Here is a 23200-nt window from a genome sequence, read left to right as displayed (position 1 = left end):
TTTTCCCTCCAGGCACTGGGTAAAAAGATAGAAATCGACGGGAAGGAACAGGCGAAAGTAGCCTAGGAGAAGTCATGGCGGGATGGGAGAGGCCACAGTCTTCTGGTGTCCTAGCTTTAGCAAGCCCCACTTCAAGGCCAAGGTTCTCTGTTGATAAGCCCCACCTCTGCTCTCTGTGGCCAAGGAGGCCCACCCCATGCATCTCCTCCTGCACGGTCCTACTCCTGAGCCCTGAAGTGTGCCGGCTGGCCAAGGGTTAAGCGCGGCGGGAGCCCCCGGCGCGGGGCAGCGGCGGGCCGGGAGTGCTTAGTCAGGATTCCGATTTCCTGCTGAAGTGTTTGGATTTCCTGCAGCCCGCGCCCGCGGTCGCCGCCGAGCGGGCTCGAGAGAGCGGCTCCGCGTCGCCGGCCTCCTCCTCCTCCCCCTCGGCACATGGTCACCCGCCCCTTCCTGCGCCGCGCTCGGCTCCCGCGCCTCGCCCGGCCTCGCCGCGCCCGTGATGGAATAATGCCCAGCGGCCCGCCCGGTCCCGGTGAGTGGCGAGGCGGCGGGGTGGCGGGAACAGGCGCGGCGGGGCGTTGCACGGCCACCCGGACACCCCTGTGGGCTCCGGGTGTCCCCGTCTGCCCGCAGAGCACCAGCCGGGGGCGTGCGGGGCGCGCGGCCGGCTCTGCAGGGGTTGGCGGGGCGGACCGGGAACTCCGCTGCCGCAGCGCCGGAGCGCGCGTTCTCCTGTTCCGCGGAGGCGACTCCGGTTGGGGGCGTGCGCCCAGGGCGCAAGGCTCCCAGCTCAGGGAGGAGGCCCGGGCAGCCGCTGGGGCGCTCTCGGAGTCCGCTGGGGCGCTTTCTCTGTCCTCCCGGGCACTCTCCCCTCCCATCGGGGCTCTCTCCTTCCCTCGGGCGCTCTCCCGGCCCTCTGGGGCGCTTTCCTTCTCCTCCCCGGCACTTTTCCCGGTTATCCCCGGGCGCTCTCTGAGCCGCGCGGCGGGGAGGCGCGGGCATTGGCCGCCGCATTGTCTCTGGCGCAGCGGAGGAAAGTTCCCCTCGGCGTGGGTCCCGGCCTGGACATGGCGCTGCCAGGCAGGCCCCAGACCACTAAAAGCAAAAGAAGCCGGGAATGGGGGTGGTAATCCCCCTTGGGAACCGAGAAGTGCCTTGTGTCTTCCGCTTGTACAATTTTGGAACCTGATGCTTTTTATGAGAGCAACAGTAAGTTTAAACGAAACGGGGGGAAAAAGAGAAACTCGCTGGTATCTGGTTTTCTACTGTTTAATTCATCCAGATACATCATCTCGCGCCCTCGTAGGGCGGGTTCATTTTATCAAGGAGAGGCTTAGCTAAGTCTAGACCAAGTTAACTTGACCTTACCCTTAGCATACTGATGCAAAAGACCATTTTCCTCCTTGTATCGACTCCATCAGGTTGTTTTAGCAGAATTGATTCTAGGATAGCAGTGATACAGGATTGCTGAGTAATGTTTTGAGACTGTAAAACACAGAATTTAGTTTTTAGGCCAGTTTCATGTCTGTTCTAGCCTGAGTGGCCAGGTCTTCTTGCTCGGCCACTAGAAGGCCTTTGGGAATGGGGCTGAGGGGGCCATAGAAGAAAAGAATCTCGGAAAACAACTGTTTTCTCTTTTAATGTGGAAGAATTTCAGAAAGAGACCTGTTTTGTCTAAGGACACAACTACTTGGTGGCCTGGCTGGGAATAGCTAACTTCCAACTCCCAACTTGGGGCCTGGCCTCTGTGACTATGCCAGATTGTGATCTGCCAGCCACAAGTGTTACTGTGTCTCTCAACGGTCTCCACTTTAGCACCTTCTCCTGTTCTCTTATCTGTTATTGCCGCCGTTTTAGAGACATGCAGTTATCTCAAAGAACATATTTTGAGATTAGGAGTTTAAAAATTACTGTTTAGAATGCATAATGATTTTAAGTACTCGAAGGATGATTTTAAGAGTTAGCAAAAGAGGAAAAGAAAGAAAAAGAAAAGACATTGTCCAATTTCTGTTCACTGATGCAAGTGGATTTGGGATTCAGCTACCAAATGGATTTGAAATGTATAGTGGTAGTTGTTATATGGGGAATTGCTTTTCTCTAGTCTTCCATTTTTTTTTTTTTGTTTCAAACAGACAAAGTCCAAACCGGCACTGTCTTGACATAGAATGTGCTGTTGAGATTTTCAGAAGTCTCGATTCTGAGTCCTCCTCTCTCTCTGAGCCAGGCAGCCCACCTAGTTTCCTCTTCTTGAAAGCTGAGTGGCTGGCTTTTCATTTTTAGTATGTGATAATGTTGGAGAGAAAGGACTTTTTCACAAGCTTGCCATTTGGTGAAGGAAATTGAAATTCCTTACACCTCTCCAGTCCTCCCCAACCACAGCCAGATAGATTTTCAATACCAATGCAGGCCTTGCAGGCTAGAGATGAATGTGTGCATTCAAGCCTAGCCTTCCTAGTCTGGGCCCTCCTCCCAGCTGGCTGCTCCAGCTGGCTGCTCCATGTTGTTTCCAGGTGGCTGCGGTCTAGGGGAAACGAGAGCCCCTTGCACCTGTGCTTTTCGTGGGTTTTCCCTACCAAGGTCTCATTGTGTCTGATGGGATCTTCCTGGTCCCTTTACATTTTCTCCTCCCCTCTTCTTTTTCTCTCACTGGTGTATCTGATATGGGCTCCAAGGGCTTTTCTAGAAATCTGCACAAATGATCCTTACATAAGCGATGATGACAGTGACACTAAGCACTTGTTGCGTGCTCTCGACTTGTTGCCTCCTAAGAAGGACCAAGAGAGTGTTAGGGAGATGGCTCAGTGGGGAAGAGTGTTTGCTGTACAAGCATAAAGACCTGAGTTCAAATCTCTAGCATGCATGTAAAAAGCTAGATGCCCTGGTAAATCCACACCCACTGAGTGAGTGGGTGAAGACAGCATGGTTGCCTTGGCCTAGCTTTAGGTACAGTGAGAGACCCCATTTGATCCTGTGTTCACTCCTTGGTATGTGTACTCAGGCAGATGTGCACATGTTCTCTCTCTCTCTTTCTCTCTCTCTCTCTCTCTCTCTCTCTCTCACACACACACACACACACACACACACACACACACACACACACACGGGTCCCCCAAAGAGGGAACTCCTTGGAAGTCTTTCTCAGAAAGGACAGCCTTTCTCAAATTCATGTGGATTGAGTCATTCTTGTATGCAGTAAACATTTGCTAAGTGGCTCCTCTGTGGGAGGTACTAGTCATACAAAGATGAATAGCACCCTGTTCTCAAGGCCTCTTCTTTTCAGCCTCATCTTTCATTGTCAGGATTATGCTCTTTCATTTAATTAATCAATTCCACAAACATACATGGAACACCTGCTCTACGGCTAAGCCTTGCATGGAGTCCCCTTGAGATGGTGATGAACAGGATAGATGAGGCCCCGCCCCCCTGGGGCTGGCATTCCATAGAGGACCTGGACATCTGGGAAGAAGCTGGGAACTTCTAAAGAATGAACACTTGTAGGATGTAAGTTACCCAGGAAATCAGAGAGCGAAGAAGAGGATGTGAGTGCAGTGTCGCTTCTTGGTTTACCAGGGAAAGCCACGTCTGAGGCTGGAAGTTAGAGGAGTAGCTAGGCCGAGCTGTAGGGGAAGGACATTCGGAGGAAATGGATGGGAATATACAAAGTCTTCTGTGCACAGGAGGGCTCCAGGGAGTGAGCAGAGTCAGGAGCCCCAAGGTGAATACCGCAAGGTGAGGATGAGAAGTATTTTAGAGCCCAGTTCACACAGTTTGGCTTCTCCCACCATTCCTGAGTTTTGTCTCAGGAGTAGACTCTGACATTTTTAAGAGTCTGCTTCATGAAGAGTGGGTCACAGAAACAAAGAGAAGATCCAGCCAAGCTGCCTTAGGTTGCTGCTTTGCTCTTCCGGGAAAGGGTGATAGAGTAGACCCAAGTGGTGTCTAGAGAGATGATGTGGCATGGTTGGGGATAGGGAGAGGGAGGACTCAGACATGAGTCCTCTGACTCTGTCTCGAGCAGCTTTGGGCACAGTGGCTTCATATTGGGGACAGGAAAAAAATACAGTTATGTTTGTAGGAAAAGGCTTGGTACTGACTGCACTAATGCTGGTCTCCATAGGAAGGTCTCAGGCCTATAGGACGGCAAAGGACCTTAAACGAAGAGAAGACAAGATGGCAAGGCTGGAGATATTGTTCCCGGCCTGAAGCGGAGCCACTGAAGCGCTTCCTAACCGTGGACCTGCTGTGTCATTTCCCTGAGCATCTGTTCCCTTATCCCTGCCTGGCATGTTCTTCCTCTCTCATAGGCTGACTCCCACTTATCTTCTTCACTGCATCCATGTCTTTATCTCCCGGAAGATGCTTTTAACTTCCTGGCCCACTCTCGCATCCTTGAGAACCCTCATTATCCCATTGAACTGAAGTTACCTTTTTTTCATATTTTATGCCTATGAAACATTCAGGCTGGCCCTAAATACTAAATGCTAAACGCAAATATAGGCTCAAGCAATGTCAGCTGTTCTTACTGACTTGGGCAACAGGCATGTGAATAAATAAGTGGGATTTTTTTAAAGGTAAGTGTAGTGATAGTGTATTAGTTTATCGGTTGCTGCAGTAAAAAAAGAAACATCATGGTTTAGCCAATAGTTCTCACAGTTCTGGAGGTCTGAGAGAGACCTCAATGTTATAAAGCCTAGGTGTCCTTCTGAAGTCTGAATAGGGCTGGGTTTTTCCCCAGCCTTGGAAGCCTGCTATGTGCTTGGCTCATGTCTTCCAAATCAACAATGCCCAGATCAGGTTTCCTACGGCCATCTTGATCCCTACCTTGAATTCTCTCTCCTACTTAAACCCTCTAAGTGTTTGCTTTGGGCTGCTGTGTAATCTCAGCTGGTTTCTCTAGATTGTCTTGTTTTTCTCCTAGCTACTCTTGAAGGCTGACCTTGGACTTCTGATGTTTCTGCTTCTACCTTCTAAATCTGAGGATTACAATTGGGATCCCTGGTGGACAGCGCCACAAATCGGGATCACTGGTAGACATTGCCAGATCTGGTTTATGGAGTTCTGTGGATAGAACCCAAGCCTTCATGCCTGATAGACAAGCACTAACATCCCCAGCTCCACTGTCTTTATTTAAAGATGGGCTACCTGGTAGCATTGCTTCTGTCTGCAGCCTTCAGTCCCTTTTCCCACATAACGGATCATGTCCTTAGGATGCCTCTGGGATTTGTAGGGGAGGTGCTGTGGTTAGTCAGGGGAGAGACTGCTAACCCAGCAAGGAAGACAGGTCAAGGACATTTCCTGTGACATTAGTGATGAGTGTTTAGTCCTTCCTTTGTACTTTGTTGTGGGGAGTTAGGCCTGATGGTTTCCTTTCAGCCCAGAGATGCCAACTCTTCTTATCCCTCCTCAGCTGTGAATGAAGTTATCGGTTATAAAAGTCCTCCCAGCTCACCTGTCATCACATCCTCTCTCTAAAATGGGAGGCGGGAGGCGGGAGGCGGGAGGCAAGGAACTGAATCTCATATTGAAAGTTGGCTTAGAGTTCATTTCTTAGCACTTCATGAAGCCTCTTTTGTACAGCTAAAATCTTGGTTCCAAAGTCATATCGAGCGTTCCCAGTATGAGCCAGACTTGTTCACAAAGGCACAAGAGAGGTCAGAAGAGATCCTGTGTTGGCTCATGACGAATCTGTTTGTGCCTTGGGGAAAACACTAACAGTGGGCCCAGCTTGCTAGTGGTGCATGGGTAGGTGGCCTCATTGTCTGAGAGCAAGGGACTCAGCCATGATGTGCTGTGCAGCCACATTTCTGTTAGGGGGTAATTAAGACCAGATTTCAGCAGGCTTTCAGTTAGAGAAAATGGGCTCCTGTCCCACATACTCCTGGAAACCAGATGCTTTCCTGAGGCCATGAGCACTTTGGAGATCCACATTCGCTCTGTTGGCCACCAGTACGCAGGGCTTCAGAGCCGAGGGCGTTGGCTACCTGAAGTTCTCTGTCATCCCCTCCCACCGCCCCGGAACCACCAGGAGCCTTGTGGTGTTTCTGGTGTTTCCTCTTCTTCTTTTGCCTCCAGCCAGGAAGTGTGAAGGTGCACACAGACTTGGAAAAACAGGAGTAAGCAGGTTCAGCCTTGCCCGGGGCCCAATTGGAGTCTAGTTTGGGATGAAAAAGAGCACACCCAATGGTACTTCCTCCAGATGTGACACTAGTTCTGCAGTAGCAGGCTCTTCTGGATCTGTGTGGGCAGGACAGGAAGAGGAACGGCAACCGGACTGGAACGCCTGCACTTCCCTGTTCAAATCTGAGCATGGAGTTTGCTTGCTGTTGTTGTTGGTGGTGGTGGTGGTGGTGTGTGTGTGTGTGTGTGTGTGTGTGTGTGTGTGTGTGTGTGTGTGTGTGTGTAATATCCTGTGTGTGTGTTTTACCGAAGCAGTTTCTCTTTTGGAGTAGAATAAAAAAGGATGCTTAGCCAGGCTGTGTAGTTGTTGTCCCCAGATGCCTGAAACGGCTACTGAAACAGGAGGGCCAGAGGAAATGGTTGCCTGAGGGGAGCATAGTAGACCCTGAGCTCTCTGCTCCGGATCCAGCCGCCCCTTCTATTATGCACTAACTGTACAGAGTCCACTGCAGCAATGTAGGAAGAACATAAGGGTGACCTTTACGGTGGTTTTGTTGCAGCTATCTTGAGAGAAGGTGTTCATTTCACTGTCTTTCCCGGAACATGGATCATTTTGAAGGGGATGGGCGGAAGGAGTGGGACCCCATTATTCTGTGCAGTGCTGAGCGGAGAGAAGGTCGAGATACATCCCGCTCATGCTGGTCAGCCATGTTGTCCTGCTTCTAGAATTTTCCATCCTTAAGGTTGCAATTGTAATGACTCTTTGGGTCACTCATAGAAATTCCTGTTGGCTCTTTGTCAGATCGTGTTTGAAAGGCTAGGGAGATGGCCTAGACTGAAAAGAGCTTACTGTTCAAATTCTTATCCTTGCCACTTATCCTTGGATCCTACTCCTTCCTTTGGGCTTTGCCTCTCTGGTTTACATCATTTCAAACATGCTGATAGCCATTTTCAGACCGACCCGCGATGCTTGTTCTAGATGATTTACTTCTTTTATTTGTTGTGTGTTCTGGAAGCACAGTGGTTTGGGCTCCAGGGGGCCCTCACTAATCCTGTGTACCAGAAGGGTCCGTCTCTACAGGGAGGCTTTATGCTTCTGCAGCAGCCCTCAATGTTTCTTGGGCCCCTGACTTTCTGCCAGAGATTCTGGGCTGAACATTTGGTCACGAGGCTCCTGGTATAAGAGGGTTTGCATACCCAGAGTGTTCAGGGAACCATGCTTACCGTGCTCCAGACCCTAAGGCAGTGGTTCTCAACCTGTAGCTTGAGACCCCTTAGTGGGTGGAGCGACCTTTCACAAGGGTTGCCTAGCAGATATTGGCATCATGATTCCTAACAGAAGCAAAATTACAGTTATGAAGTAGCTACGAAAACAATTTTATGGTTTGACTCACCACAGCATGAGGAACTGTATCCCAGGGTCCCAGCATCAGGAAGGTTGAGAACCACTGACCTATGGCTTTCTCGTCGCTTCTCTGGACAGTTGGAAAGAAACACTCAGGCTGTTTTTCCAGAGAAGACTTTGACCTTTACAGGGCTGTGGCTCTGTAAAGAGATCTCAGCTTTCCTTTCCTTCTGGTAGGTGCCAGGTTGCTTAATTCATTCTGGACCGGAAACAAAGAACATTCATGAAAATGTAAACGTTTCTCTATTAACACATTAGCAATAAAAGGTTGGCTTTAGGGCTGGGGATGTAGCTGGTAGGGTGTTTATGTAGCATGGATAAAGCTCTGGGTTAGATCTGTGGTACCCTAGAAGCTTGGCATGGTGGTGGATACACGTAATCTCATTGGACGGTGGAAGCAGAAAAATTCAAGGTCTCCTTAGCCACTTAGCAAGTTTGAAGATAGCCTGGGCTATGTGCAAACCTGTATTGTTTGTTTGTTTTGCTTTGTTTTAAAGGTTGAACTCAGAGTGCCAGTATTTACTGTGCTTGCTCCTGCGTTCATCTGCCGTAGGTACTTCCTGTTGGTAAAGGAGGAAACCTGGTTCAGGGACCCGGCAAGCTTCAGTGTCTAACACTGACTAGTGGTGAGGAAAACTATTTCATAAGGAAGAAGGGAGGGAGCAGGGAGAAGGAAAACAGCTAGATACAAAGGAGAGAACATAATAAAAATTTACTGAATTGAGATTGGGGATTCTGCATTCTAGTCTAAGGACTGATGCTGACCAAGGACAGGATTACCATAGGGCAGTGGACATGGGGACTGTGTTGGTTAATTTCAGAGCTTTTTCAATCAAATAAAGGCTATGTGCTGGTGTACGTCAGCAGCTGGGCTTTGGGGAGCTGAGCTAGCTCTTGTGACTTCCACTGGGATTCCACAACCGAGTGCTGGGCTGCCATTTAGAGTCACTATGAGATAGGATCTATTTGTTTTTGTGAGCTTTAACCCTTTGGTGTCCTGGTCTGTTCCTCCAAGTTGGGGTCCTCGTGTACTCTAGTGGCCTCTCCTCTGTGCGGGTCCATCTTCCTGCCTAAGGTGATTGGGTGATGGAACACATTCTTCATGGTGGCATGGGAAGCCCCTGGGCATGGAGGCAAGGATAATTGATGATGTTTCTTTCCTGTGAATGTTTGTCTAGCAGTGTCCCAAAGCGCTTTCTCTCTATAAGTCATTTGCCCTCCATCATAACCCTGCAAAGAGAGAAGGTGTTCTAATTACGAGGATAACTGAGATACACTAGCTCCCTCAAGGTCCTGTGACTCATCAGTGACAAGACTTCATTCAAGGACACTGAGCTCAGTACTCCACCCTCTATATGTGTGTAAGGACGTGAGTCCGTCCTGGTTCTTCATATGGCCCTTCAGGGTCTAGCCTTAGCCTTTCTCTTAGCCTTCCTGAACTTTCATTTCCTTTTCTGTAAATTGTGAAAAGTCTCACTGGATATTTGGGGGGCCGTGGGGTGTCCAATAAAACATTATGTAAGGAAAGGGACTGAGCCCCGGCACATGATTGGTGCAAGACAAAAAGCAAGGCAAGAGTTTCCGTTTGCTTAATCAGTTAGGGAAAGGAAGCACAGGGAGGCTTCATCAGTGGGAAGAGTTTTCCTGCCTGTTTTGCTGTGTGCCGAGCAGTGAGGACTGATAATGGAAAGTCAGAAGTTATGTACCCAAGTACTCGGCAGGTGGACAGAAGAGAAAGGTGTAATGTTGGACCCGTGTCCCTCCAGCAGTCACCATAGGGAAGCTGGCAGATATCAGCCCTGAGCTTGCAGGACCAACAGTGTCATTCCAGGGGCATGATCAGAGAGAGCTTGGTAATGGAGGGGTGCCATCTGAGCTCAGGGGAAGATTTCCATAAGTGGCCACTGAGGAAGGGGATGGGTCCAGCCTAAGAAAAGGTTGATCGAATCCTTGTGGTAGGCATGTGCCAGCTATTTTGGGAAAGGTCTAAGTGTTGTATTATTTGCTCAAGGAAAAATGTAAAGCTCTTAGCTGAAATAACACTGCGTTCAGGGCTGCCTCTGGAATTCAGTTGTCCCCGCTGTTTCCTGCCCCCCCCCCCCACTATCACGGAACCCTTCATGTGGAAACTCAAACAGCAACATCTTTATAGACCTTCCTGTAATAGCCTTTAGCAAGCTTCCTCTCACAGGACAGTTACTTCCCCGGGCCTAAAATAGACTGGCAGAGGGGTGGAGGTGTGGGCTCTCTGTAGACTGCACTGTGTGCTGTGGCTTGGATGAGGCTTAATTTGTGCATCAGAGGTTTGATCCTCTCGGTGTGTTTGTGGGAGATGATGGAACATTTTAGGAGTGGGACGTCATGGGGGCAATGGGTAGGGTGGGGAAAGGTAAGGGGTGGGGTGAGCAGTTGCCCAGGAAAGGTGCTTCTTCCTTGCCTCACGAGGGTTGTTATAAAGGGAGCCGGCCAGGCTCCACCCAGTTCTCTCTGTCTCCTAGCAGAAATGAGGCTGCTTGCTCTGACACATGCTATCACTATTGCCAGCCAGCATGTTCTACCCGCCATGATGCCCTCACCAGAAACAGGCTGATACAAATGTTACGTTTTTGAACTTCTCAAAACTGAAGGGCTTTATGTACCCCTTTCTTTCATTATGCTCCAGAGTCAAGCATTCTGTTGTAGTAATGAAACGTCTATTAATTAAGTCTTCTTGTTTCTGTAACAAGTATCTGAAGAGGGAAGGGTTTATTTTGGCTATGCTTTGAGGAGACAGTCCGCCAGCACAAAAAGCGCGCTGCCGCAGGAGCCTTGAGGTAGCTGGTCCCATTGCATCCACAGTCACAGAACAGAGGGAGATAAATGCTGGTGCTCAGCTCACTTTCCCCCTTTTAAGTCTAATACGGTAGCCATGGAATGGTACCTTTTAAAGGTAGTGTGTTTTCTAGCCCAAATTAACTTAAAATAAAAACTTCCTCAATGACCATGCTCAGAAGATTACAGATCTTGTTGAGCTGACACTCATTATTAACTATTCTGGAATTCTTAAGACATGCTATATGGATGGAGATGTCTTGTCAGTGAGTGGGTGGGAATCCAGACATCGGCACATGCCCAGTATAATCTTCTCTTTTCTTCCTCCTCCTCCTCCTCCTCCTCCTCCTCCTCCTCCTCCTCCTCTTCCTCCTCCTCTTCCTCCTCTCCCTCCCCCCTTTCTTGTTCACAAAGCACTGATGTCAAAGTCTGCATTCCAGGACTATTCAGGAGGGAAGTGAGGCTCCAGGGATAAATCAGCACCATGGTCTTTGTCCCCTTGGCAGTGATTGGTTTAGGTCTGGGCTCATGACATGATTCTGGCCAGTGTTTCAGGTGTGAGGCTGGTGACAGATCTTGTCCCAGTTTTAGGACATTTACAACTGGGGATACCTAGGTTGCTAGAGTGCTGCTTAGCATGAAACCCAACGGTCATTCTCCAGCCTGGTGTAGAAGAGCTTGCTTGTAATCTCCGCACTGGGAGGTGGAGGCTGGAGGACCAGGAGTTGGAGGCTATCCTTGTCTACACGGTGATCTTAAAGCTAGTCTCCAAACAAGCTAACAAATTTCGTGTTACCATGAATTATTTATCACATGCAACCCTTGGGACAGTGAGATGGGTAGCCAGCTTAGGGAGAACATATTAAAGACATCAAAGCAGAAGGATGGGAGGAACAAAACATGGAATATTTTATTCATTTTACAATAATCCACTTCAATAGCCATGTGCCTTTTCCCTTAACCAACTAGGTATGCTGATGTATGCCTTTATTCCCTGCATCTGAAAAGCAGCGGTATGTGGAGCTCTGTGACATGGAGCTGCTAGGCGGGGGTGGGGGGGGGGGGTGGGTGGTGGGTGGGTGTACATAGTGAGTTGCCGTCTTAAAACAAACACACAGAAAAACAAAAGCTCAAACTTAACTAATGACTTGATGGACGTGAGCCATCTCACATGACATTTGGTCTCCTCCTTCTCTTAACTTACACTTGTTAGTGCGGCTCTGAAGGTCTCCCCTGTGCTGTGTAGGCCTGTGTCTTCACCCTGAGTTTCCACCCTGAGTTTTCCCTTCCCTCCCTTTTACTTCCCCAAATGCTGCTGCCTCTTTAAGGATGACTCGCAGGCACTTTCTCTGTGAGGCCTTCTCTGACTCTTCCAGCTGCGGTTATCTTGCTAAGTACCTTAACAGCTAACACCTCCTCCCTCTTCCTTCTCTCTCTTTTCTTTCAGTATAAGTTGTATGATGCTTCAGCCCCATCTGTGCCCATCTGAGACCCTCTGTGTAAGTGGAGACATATATGCACTGAGAGTAATCCAGTGTGCTTTATGTGGTCATGCAGGTACATGTGGTACCATGGTGTGTTTATTAAAAGGTACCTGACTGCCTCACAGGGAAGGTCAAACGAAGACTTGCTCGGTATTATGTTTTACACTGTGTGTGTGTGAGAGAGAGAAGGGGGAGGTATGATATATGTGGTCTATGTACATATGAGTATATGGTTCCCTTTTCCTTTGCACAGAGCATCAGGCCTCTCTCTCTCTCTCTCTCTCTCTCTCTCTCTCTCTCTCTCTCTCTCTCTTTCTCTCTCTCTCTCTTTCTCTCTCTCCTGCATTCCTTTGAGGCAGGGTCTCTCACTGAACCTGGAGCTTGCTTTTTTTCCCCCCTAGCTAGGCTGGCAGTCAGAAAGGCCCATTGATGCTCCTGCCTGTCCCGATGAGTGCTGGGGTTAGAGCTGTGTGTGTAGGACCATGCCCAGCTTGTTTCATAGGTGCTATGGTCCCAGGAGAGGGTCTCTCCCACGCCCAACAGGAGCCCTGGAAGGTGTGGGTTGGAACAGAGGTGGGGGCGGGCAGATGGATGGACACGCAACAAGGTTGTCATGGAGACTGGATAGAGGTGTGAGTAGGGGACCAGAGCCATGGTGAGCCTTTAAGCTAAGTTGGTGAGTCGGTGTCATGCCTGTGTCTCTTAAGACCATAGCTTCTTTGGCTTCCTGGTCCCCCCAGTATCTATATTTCCAAGAGTGTTTTTTCTGGTCCCAGTGAAAGCAAGCCTGTGTCTTCTTTTTTTTTTTTTTTTTTTTTTTTTTTTTTTTTTTTTTAATATTTTGCCCACACTGGCAGCTGTGAGGGTCTGTAAGGACACAGAACGTGGAGCTGTGACGTGGTTTTCCTGGTATTCTGGCTTCCTAGGTTGAGAAGAAAGACAGCTTGCAGAATGCTCATTACATTGCATTTCTCTGCTGTTCTCCACAACCAATCACTATGATAAGAGGACTTCAGGTGCCGGCCCCGCCCCCAACCCAGCTGCTCTATTGCGCCTTACATTCCCTGCTCCAGGCAACGATGTGGTAACCCCAAACTGTCTACCACTTCCTAATACAGTGTTCACTTCTTCATCCAAACCACTGCTAGTGGAGGTTCGCCTCTTTGTCCAAACTACTGACTGTTAGTGGTGGTTCAAGCTTCACATGGGGCCACCTTCCTGCCAAACGCGCATTGGTCTGCACCCCATGCTTAGGGAGGGGAAGGTCAGGTAAAGAGGAAGCAGTTGGATTCCTGCACCATCAGACCCAGGAGCCTTTCCATGCACTCAGCAACACGCTCACCCTGTGGTGCCTCAGATGTGTAGTCTGTCTTTGATGGCTTCTTCCTCTGTGCCTCTTTGCCTGAGAGTTTGCAACCCCTGTTTTGCTAAAGTTGACAAACTTGTCAGTTGTTGCCAAGGACTCGGACTTGAGCCCTGATACTGAAGGATGTTCACATAAAAATGGAAGGCAAACCTAAGCCCCATGCTCTTCTCATGGCCACCTTGTAACCTGGCAATCATTGCTGCCTCTTAGCGGCAGGTCACCTGGGTCCTGGGACCTGGTGTATCGTGCTGAAGGTGGGCTAGTCCCCAGAGGCAGTCGTCAGAGGAAACAGTAAAAACAGATATTTGTGTCAGCGGAGGTGTATGAATTAGGCAGTGAAAGAGACAGGTGTTGCTCTTCAAAAATTCTTTTCTTCCTAAAGCATCTTAATGGACAAGCCATGAATGTGTGGAATGTTCTCCTCTTGAAACGAGTTTCGAGTTGGCTGGGGTAAGTTGAGTTCAGTGAGGATATTTTAAACTTCCAGTGTGAGGAAAGGAGCTCTGTGGAGCATTTACAAATGGCAGCCATGTCAGTGGAGTGAGCAGCAGAAACACAGCTTCTTGACTGGTTGATGGCCGGGCCACGTGAGTCCCAGCCTGGGCTTTTATTGGCTATTTAATGACCTGAAAAAAAACTCTGAGGCCGGACTGACCCTGGACTCTGACCTCATAGGTAGCAATGAATATCCTAGTAAGAGCACCAGTGGAAGGGGAAGCCCTGGGTCCTGCTAAGACTGAACCCCAGTGAACTAGACTGTTGGGGGGAGGGCGGCAATGGGGGGAGGGTTGGGAGGGGAACACCCATAAGGAAGGGGAGGGGGGAGGGGGATGTTTGCCCGGAAACCGGGAAAGGGAATAACACTCGAAATGTATATAAGAAATACTCAAGTTAATAAAAATAAAAAATAAAAAAAAATAAAAGTAAAAAAAAAGAATGTAAAAAAAAAAAAGAACTCTGGTGTGATCTGGATGGTAGGTGTTCTTAAGTAAAAGCTTGTCTCTAAGTTTTAGCGATATCCTCTAAGTAAGTGCAGAGCAGGAATTTCCAAACCCCAATTTCATACTCTGTCCTTATCCTGATGGAGAGACAGAGGAAAAGGGAAAAGATACAGAGGAAGGAGGGCCGAAACAGGAGATAGGAAAAGAAAGGAGGGAGGGAGGGAGGGAGGGAGGGAGGGAGGGAGGGAACAGGACACATGGCAGCTACCAATAAAGATTAATAGGAAAAAAAGAAAAAAAAAAAACTCTGAGGCCTCTCAGAGCTTCAGGTTTGTTTTCTTTCAAATGGAGAAGAGCAGATCTGTGCTCTCTGGGCTGTGGTCAGAACTCTCTGAAAGTGTATGTGGAGAGCACATGCCTGGTACCTGGGGACCCGGGAACGGGAAATGGTAGCTCCCTTCATGACTGTTGATTGTTACAGGGTGTCATGCCCTTCCGAAAATGTACTTTTAAAGTCCTAATTCCTAGACTCTCAGATTGTAAATTATTGAGAAATAAATTCTCCAATGGAAATCAAGTTAAAATGAATTCATTGAGTGTGTCTGGCTTCTTTCTTTTCCCCTTCCCCACCCTCTCTCTTTCCCACCTCCCTCTTCTTTTTCTTTCTTTCTCTCATCAAGAGACATCTGAGAGGAGGGAACCCACGATTGAGAAAATGCTAATAAGATCAGCCTACAGGTCATCTTAATCAGTATTGATGTGCAGCCCACTGTAGGTGGTGCTGTCACTGGATCTGTGGTCCTGGGTGTCTACGAACACAAACTGAGCAAGCCAAGAGGAGCAGACTAGTCAGCAACATTCATCCATAGCTTCTGCTTCTGCTTCATTTCCTGCCTCCAGGGTCCTGCTCCAGCTTCCCTCAGTGATGGACTATCACCTGGAAGCATCAGATGGAATAAACCCTCCCCCTCCACGTTGCGTTTGGTCGAGGTATTTTATCATGTCAGCAGGAACCCTACTTAAGACATTGCGTTTAATAGGATAGTATGATTGGGAAGTGGAGAAAGAGAGAAAGAAAGAGTTGGAAGAAGACAACAGAGAAGAGGGATCCTCAGACGTTGGCAGCTAGAGGGGTGTATCTCTCAACTAGAACTGCTGGCAGCTGTTACAGATTAGAAAAGACAAGGGAAGACTCCTAAAGGCATCAAAGAGATCATGGATGGCCCTGTTCATCTTGATTTGGGAATTCTAGAACTGTGAAGGAATATATTTCTGTTGTTTTAAAACACCGAGTTTTTGGTGATTTATTATGTCATACTTAGAAAACTAATATGGTGATGATAGTTTTGATGATAGTGATGATGATTTGATGGTGATGGTGGTGGTGGTGGTGGTGGTGATGATGGTGGTAATGGTAGTGGTGGTGGTAGTGGAAGTGGTGATGGTGGTGGTGGTAGTGGTGTTGATGGTGGTGGTGATGGTGGTGATGGTGGTGGTGGTGATGGTGGTGGTGATGGTGATGGTGGTGATGATGGTGATGATGGTGGTAGTGATGGTGATGATGATGGTGATGATGGTGGTGATGGTGGTGGTGATGGTGATGGTGGTGGTGATGGTGATGATGGTGGTGGTAGTGGAGGTGATGGTGGTGGAGGTGATGGTGGTGATGGTTTTGGTGGTGGTGGTGATAACAATGACCCCAGTGGTAATGAGGATGCTGATTCAGGTGTGAAGGACAACTGTAACAATGATGATAACAAACATGGATGACAGTGATGATAATGATGGTGGTGATGAGGACAACCATGGTAGAGGTGACGCTGAAAATGATCATGACAATTGCACATCAGGCCTAAGCACAAGAAGAGTTTGGGTACCTGAAAGAAAAGCTTCTAGAAGGCCAGAATGGCTCTTATTGGAGGAAAACTCTCAAGTTCTCATTGTTTGCTAGTTTCAGAGATCATCATGGAGAAGCTGGTGCAAGGGAGAAGAGAAGAGCTCCTGTGGTCTGGATGGCTTAAAAATGGCCCTTAGGCAGAGCAGCAAAGATGTTTCCCCTTTGACCTGGCCATCTGAAATGTCCCTTTCCTTATGCCTCTGCTGCTACTGTGTCCAGCTGTCCCTTGTCTTACATATCCTTATGTCTGGCTTAGTGCCAGGCATTGGTGACAGCTTTCTTTCTGTTTATTATGTGGCTGATTTGACTACCATTTGCTGATCCTTGAGATAGAATTTAGACCTTATCAACACATCTGCCACGTTGATGGGTCACTGTCTCTCTCTCCTGCTGGGTCTCATGAGGCTGACACACTCTGATCCACTCCTAAGTGTGGTGCCATCTCAGGGCCCACCACCTGCTAGGTCCTTAGAAAGTGACTGAGTGAATCCACCTGGTCCTTTTTATCACCTGCTGACCAGGACATGGTATCACTCCCAGCTAGTGTCAGCACTGATCCCACTAAGTCCCTGGGAAGATTAAATTGTTAAAATCCTCTAGTTCCAAAGTGGGCCCTGGGCCCTTAGAAAGGCAGAACAAATACAGAGATGTGTGTAGCCTGAGTCAGCCTTGTTGAAGGACTCTTAGAGAGTGGAGTGCTCTCCAGGACTTGTCGGTGTGGCTGAGAGAGGCATGTATGTGGCTGACAGAGGGGACACTTGACAGGCAGGCTGCAAAAGGAGACATTTAGGTTTCCTGAGCTGAAGATCCAGATAGTGCCGATAGGCATTGCTTCTTTGGGTGAGCTTATAGATTACAGGATGCTTGACTACAGTGATAGGAGACAATATACAACCCTTCACTTATACCTCAGGTCATACTTACTATTACTTTCACTTACTGTTTGAAGCAGGGTCTTCTGTGTTGCAGGATGGTCTACCAACTCTTCTCCAGTGCTGAGATTACAGGCGTGGGGCTGTCATAGTCAAATACTCTTTATGACGGATGTATAGGCTATTTACTTTTTTTGGCTTGCACACTTGTCCAAATGCTTCCTTTCGATGAGTTCCTGGAGTCGGAGTTCATAGGTAAAAGATAAGGCACATTTTCATGTATAATGAAGTCTTCTAATGTGCTGTTCAGGGAAGCTGACTGGCTCATGTTCTTAGAGCAGGATTTTGAGGATATACACATCCTCATGATCAGTTACACTTCTCTGTGTATAGTTGATCAGCCAAAGATAACGTTTTTTTATATGCATTCTGAAGTTTAATACATAATTTACTAGTAAATGGTGTGTGTGTGTGTGTGTGTGTGTGCGTGCGTGCGCGCGTGTGTGTGTGTACTTCAATCATGCTTGCAAAATGACCCAAACCAGTTGAAGTAGTTTAGTTCTTCTGTCTGTTACTGTAGTGTACCTTGATGTGGTTTCTAGACCCGACTTTGCTGTCAGCTGTGAAAACAAACTGCTTGTTCAACCACTGAGCCCTCAGTATCATTTAGAAAGTGGCTCTTGGGAACTAGAGGCTCTATTCGCCACTGTTGCCATCACCACCACCACCATCACCACTACTACCAGCACCATCACTGGCACCACCACCACCACTACTACCACCATCACCATCACCACCTCCACCACCACTATCACCACTACCACTACCACCACTACCACCACCACCACCATCATTTATCATTTTATTAGGAACAGTAGAAAGAAGCCATTCTGGAGAAACTAGGCTTGAGCCTTGCTACTAAATATTCAAAGTCCCCAACTGGCTTTTATTCAAATCCAAGACATATGCCTCCAGCTCTCTGATTCTGTCTGTGGTTCTGTGTACCTTTGTGTGACTTGTCATCATGACAGTCAGTGACCATGGCCTCTTCAGGGTAGTGTAGATAGGACCTCCCTAAGAAGCGGACTCATGAAAGAGAGAGCTTTGAGAATATGTAGAATGTGGAAGGCAGAGAGACTTTAGGGAGACCAACTAAGGAGTTCTGAGTGCTTCTAAGGACTGTGGAGTGAGTCTAGAAGGAACTGCAGATCAGGGAGGGCCAGGAAAACACCCGTGGGAATCACACGGGCCAAAGAGCAACAGCCGGGAAAGGCTAACAATTGGAATCCTCAGACCAGCCTTCCTTGGAATGTGCTGGCTCAAGCCATTCGGCTTTTCTCTATGACACAGTCACATGTTCCCAAACTGCCACAGGCACCTATTGATGACTCTGCCCCACCCTCCTCCTGAAAGTCATTGTCCTTTGCTCCTAGTTTGTCTTTCCCTTTCTCCACACAGCAGCTGGTGCACCGTCCGTTCATTTTCTTTCCCTTCAGGACTCTTGGTCTCAGATTGATCCTCCCGCTCTAGATGTCTTTTATATTGGTCTACTTGGGGTGCAGGGAAGGATATCCCTTGTCCTGAGCTGGGATACCTACCTTATGGGAACTGTTCCTCACCAGCCTGGCTCCTGTAGAGTGAACCTCATTCTATCTGCTCCTCGGTGTATCTTCCTTGGCCAAGCTTTTCTTTAAATGCCTCACACACTCTCATGACTGTTTTTGTTGTCTATGATGCTCCTGTCTCCCTTAGTATTCTGTGCCTTTTTAGAACGGAGTCTACTACAGTTGTATTTGCATCTACAGGTTCTGATGTAAATAGGCATTCAGATATGGTATTTGTGGGGATAGTCATGAAACCTTGCATAATTCAGTTCAGTTGACTAGCATGGTGTTAGAGTAATAAAGCAACAGTATATGCAACACCCAACAGCCCCTACAGTGTTTTTAAAAAATGTAGTTTTTCTTCTTCAAGATGGATATTTTTGATTCCTTTAGTAGTCATACTCAAACATAGGCCTCTTCTGCTTTTGTGGTCCTACAGCTTCTCCCTCGGTGTACTCCTCGGCTGAGGAGGAAGTGGAGAAGACACACCCATTTCTTGAAAGCCTGTTAACGACTTACCCCATTTCCACCCTCCCTGGCTAGAACTCAGACACATAATCACCCTCAGTTTCAAAGGAGTCTGGGAAATGTAGTCTGGTGGTGTGCCCAGAACACTTGGTGAGAGATGGCTGCAAAACCCAGTCAAGTAAGACCTGGTTCAAAGAGTGGAGGTGTTAGGTGTGGAGAAACAACTCTTTGGAAGTGAGGCTTGTGACCATAGATATCTAACTCCAAGTTTAGAGGGGGCTAAAGTCCTACCTGATCCAATTCACTGTCATGTTTCTCAGTAATAAGGATACGTTGTAAGCAGTTACTGTGGGAGAGGAAGGAGGGAGGCCATGGACTTTGAGAAAACTGAACTCTGCTATGCAAGCAACTAGGCTCTGTATTTATGTTCTTTGACCATGACAATAGCAGCTTATATGTTCCAGATACTGATATGTTCCATCCTCCTAACTATTCCTGTGTCACCCGTGAGTGAATTGAATCTCAGAGCAGCTCTTCTCCCAAGGTCACAGTTGAGTGACACAGCCCAAGTTTGGGTTCCAGCAAGCTGGTGACACAGCTGCCATTCCCAATGTGAGCCCAACCCAGTTCTACCAGATGGATAATACTGCCACCGAGAGAGACAGTCGTGATTTGTGTTACAAGGAATGAATGAAGTCACCCTCGGGACTCCACTTAACAATCTCGTAGGAGCCATCATAATAAGTCTGAACCTAACCCAATGGAGATGGTATCATCAGCCCTGTTTACTGAGCCACGAAGAAGTGAAGACTCAGAGAAGTGAGATATATTTCTGAGGTCACACAGCAGAGAAGCCATCAAGGGTACTGTCCATTCCAAGCTTTAGGTTGCAAGGAACATGACTGGCTTAAAGGAGACAGGAAAGCATTGGACTGACTTGCCGTTTAGTCCATAAGCTAGGCAATAGGCTGTTTTATTACTGTAGGGGGACACACATCTCCCTTGAATTATAATTTCATAAAGTGTTGGCACACACACACACACACACACACACACACACACACACACACACACACACACACAGTGTAGAATTGACATGAAACTAACCATAAATCTTACCGAGGCATTCAGTTCGGTGACACTGAGTCCATTCATAATGTGTAACTATCATTTCTATGTAGTTCCATATGTTTTCATCACCCACAAAGGAAGCCACAATGCCTCATGGTCGACCCCCCCTCCCACCCCCATCCCCTGGCAACCACCAGTTGTTTCTTCTCTATGTATGCACCTCTGCTGGATGCTTCACGTGCATGGAATTGTCCATGTAAGATTTCATGTCTGGCTTTCATTCAGCATGTTTTAGAATTAACATTGAAAGATCTCCCCATGGTATGGTATAGTGCCAGAATTCATTTCATTTGCCTGTTTGTTTGTTTTGGGTTTGTTTCTTTGAGATACATTCCTGCTAGGTAACCTTGGCTGCCTTGAACCGCCATGTCCCGTCATTCCTTTTTATAGTTCAGTAATTCCATTGTGTGGGTAGGTTGCAATGTTTATTCATTTACCAGCTGATGGACATCTAAGCTGTTGCTACTTTTTGGCTGTCATGGCAAGTGCTGCTATGAACATTCATTTACAAGTGTTTATTTGAGTTCATATTTTCAATTCCTTGGGGCATATGCTTGGGGTGGAATCGCTCAGTCATCAGGTAACTATTTTTAACTTTTTGAGGAGCTGTCAGACCTCTGCAAAGTGGCTGAGTGATTTTATATTCCCACCAGCCAGCAGACCTTTGCCAAGACTTGATGTTGGCCCATTTTCTTGTCTGTGGCCAAACTAATGGATGTGAGGTGGTGTGTCACGGTGTTTTACTTGCAGGTCTGTAATGACTCATGCCTTTGAGCTGCTTCTCCCTTGCTTGCTGGCCATGTCAAAGAACTTTAGGAAGGCATGGCCAAGAATGGAGCAGTGCAACCTCCAGAACAGCAGCCTGGGGTTCCTGTGGATACGTGATTTTGAGGGGCAGAGAGTGAATGGCTGGCAGAGTCTGGAAAAGGTGTAGGCTTCATGGAGAAGCCCTGGGCAGAGCTGAGACTTGGGCTGAGTTTGGAAGACGATCTTCAGTCTCTCCACACCCTCCCATCTCTTAGTAGGTCTTCTTGTTGACTATGACCATTAGTAACCAGAGAGTCCCTCTGTAAGTTCTGAGGTCGGCTAATGGCTGGTCTGTGAGTGTTGGCCTCTTGCTGAAGTGTGTTGTGAGATTAGCTATGTGGGACATTCCCCCCTTTATCATGTCCACTAGAGACACTTTCTAAAACAAATGCTACTGAAAGAGGATTCTCTTTCTCATTCTCTCTTCTCCCTCTTCTCCCTCCCTTTCTTTTGGGTACGTTTTCATTCACTTTCTAAGCCTGTACCACGCACTATCTGGGCACACATGGAATGGATAACGTAGTGCTGCTAGATTGCAAAGAAGGTTCCAGACTGGATGTACAGTGAGATGCCGGGTTTTACCAGATCTGTCTGATAAGAGGCCTTTTCTCCTTGGAGCTGTTGTGTTGTATTTGGATATCACCCAAAGGCTAGTAACCCACTTGAAGCAAACTTTCCAGAAAATCCCTGTCTCCCCTAACCAAGAGAGAGGGGTGGGGTAGGGGGTGGGATTCTCCCTGACCGTTTCCCAAGAGCACTGGAATGATGGTGCCTTGGCTGAAGTTTCATTCTCTCCTACTCCCTATGGGTCAGTTGTCAGTCCCTAAGTTCCACTTCTGTTTCCAATAAGGCAATGCTTGTCCATCCTCTCTTCCGAGATGTCTAGGTTTACCTTCTGCAAAGCTGGACTTCCAGGCTCGCTCCTTGCCAGGCCACCCCTTTCCACATCAGTCACAGCATGGAGGCGGGAGGTTCGAGGAAGGGCGGTTCTTCCAACCTGCATCTCCTGCCAGAGCGAGTCAGGAAAACTCTGCAGAGGAAGCAGGCTGACGCTGGAATGTCCTGATCCAGCACATGAAGTCCTCGGCCGCGGCCCCTGAGGGAATCTGGAAAGTGCCCAGCTGCTTTTCTGCAGCTGGCCCTGGGGCAAGGCCCTGCCACAGCTGTGTGCCTTCCTTTGCACTTCATATCGGGGTGCACATGCCTGTCTTGGGAATGGTGACCTCTGTTTTGACATGGGGTCTTTCTCTCCTCTTTTCTTTGAGAGTGGGTTTCAGGCTTGCCTTGTAGCCCAGCACGTTTGTAAACTCCTGGTCCTTTTGCCTTCAGACATCTGATACCACACCCAGAACTTCACGCACGTGCGGCCAAGATCTTTACTAACTGAGTTGCATTCCAGACCTGGCTTCTCCCATTTTGCCATGTAGTGACTCATCTGAGTCCTAGTCATTCAGGATTTTGAGGAGCAGGGTACCCATTGGGTCAGGCTGTCGAGATACTGGAATAGGATAGGGTGTCTCTGCTGCGCTTTCTCCTCTCGAGAAGCCTCATACAGCTCATGAGATAGAGGTGGTGTGACCCTTGCTTCCTCACTGGCACCTGAGGTCCCAAGGAACTAGTAACCCTTTCTTGGCTGGTAGCCACGGCCATAGCTGTCCCCTTGGGGACAAAATACATCTGTCTTGATTAACTGCTTTTAATTCTTTGTCATTTGGGGATAAGATCTTGGGGAAAGTGAGGAGACTGGATTAATGTCTAAGAGAACTTTGGTTTGCAGCAGGTTCTAGAAGATGGGGCCTGTCAGGACACCTCATACCACACATAACTGCCAAGCAAGAGGCTTGTAGGAACCAGTATCCTGATAACGTGTTGCTAATCCTTTGGCGACTAGGAATTGGACTCTGCTGGGAAAGTCTTGGCATGAGATATTTGTTTGGTTTATTAATTCATCAATTCACTGAACACGCACTGGGCCAGGCACAGTCCTGGCTGAGGGTCATCTTTTTCCCTGAAGGCTTCTCTGGAGAGGAAGTGGGAGAGAAGTGACAGATTGCTTTCCCCACAATTCTATCTTGCTTGCCAGAGAGCTTTTCCAACAGCCTTTCATTTTCAGGTGGCACCCTGATATCCACAGCTTGGCCTCCTATGGAGGTGACCCCAAATGGCCCAGGGAGTAGTCCTGGAACTACATTGAATCAGCATAGGAAGATACGCTGGAAGGAAGTATGGCACATACACACAGACACACACACACAGACACACACGCGCGCGCGCACACACACACACATGCATATATG

General features: G+C 48.1%; 1 protein-coding gene across 16 annotated transcripts in view; it reads left to right on the top strand.

Annotated features, from left to right (window-relative positions):
* The first annotated feature begins 444 nt into the window (after positions 1–444).
* The window catches only part of Asap1 (ArfGAP with SH3 domain, ankyrin repeat and PH domain 1), a 299561-nt gene continuing 276805 nt past the window's right edge, over positions 445–23200 (top strand). For 9 of the 16 annotated variants that reach the window (XR_015624060.1, XR_015624059.1, XM_087557335.1 and 6 more), the window contains 1 exon segment: positions 445–532. The gene's annotated coding sequence lies outside the window, so the exon portion shown is untranslated. 16 annotated transcript variants of the gene reach the window in all.

The sequence above is a fragment of the Rattus norvegicus genome, chromosome 7 (assembly GCF_021556685.1).
Source record: "Rattus norvegicus strain SHRSP/BbbUtx chromosome 7, alternate assembly SHRSP_T2T, whole genome shotgun sequence".
Lineage (NCBI taxonomy): Eukaryota > Metazoa > Chordata > Mammalia > Rodentia > Muridae > Rattus > Rattus norvegicus.
The sequence above is the reverse complement of the archived record's forward strand: the minus strand, read 5'-3'. Positions and strand labels throughout refer to the sequence as shown.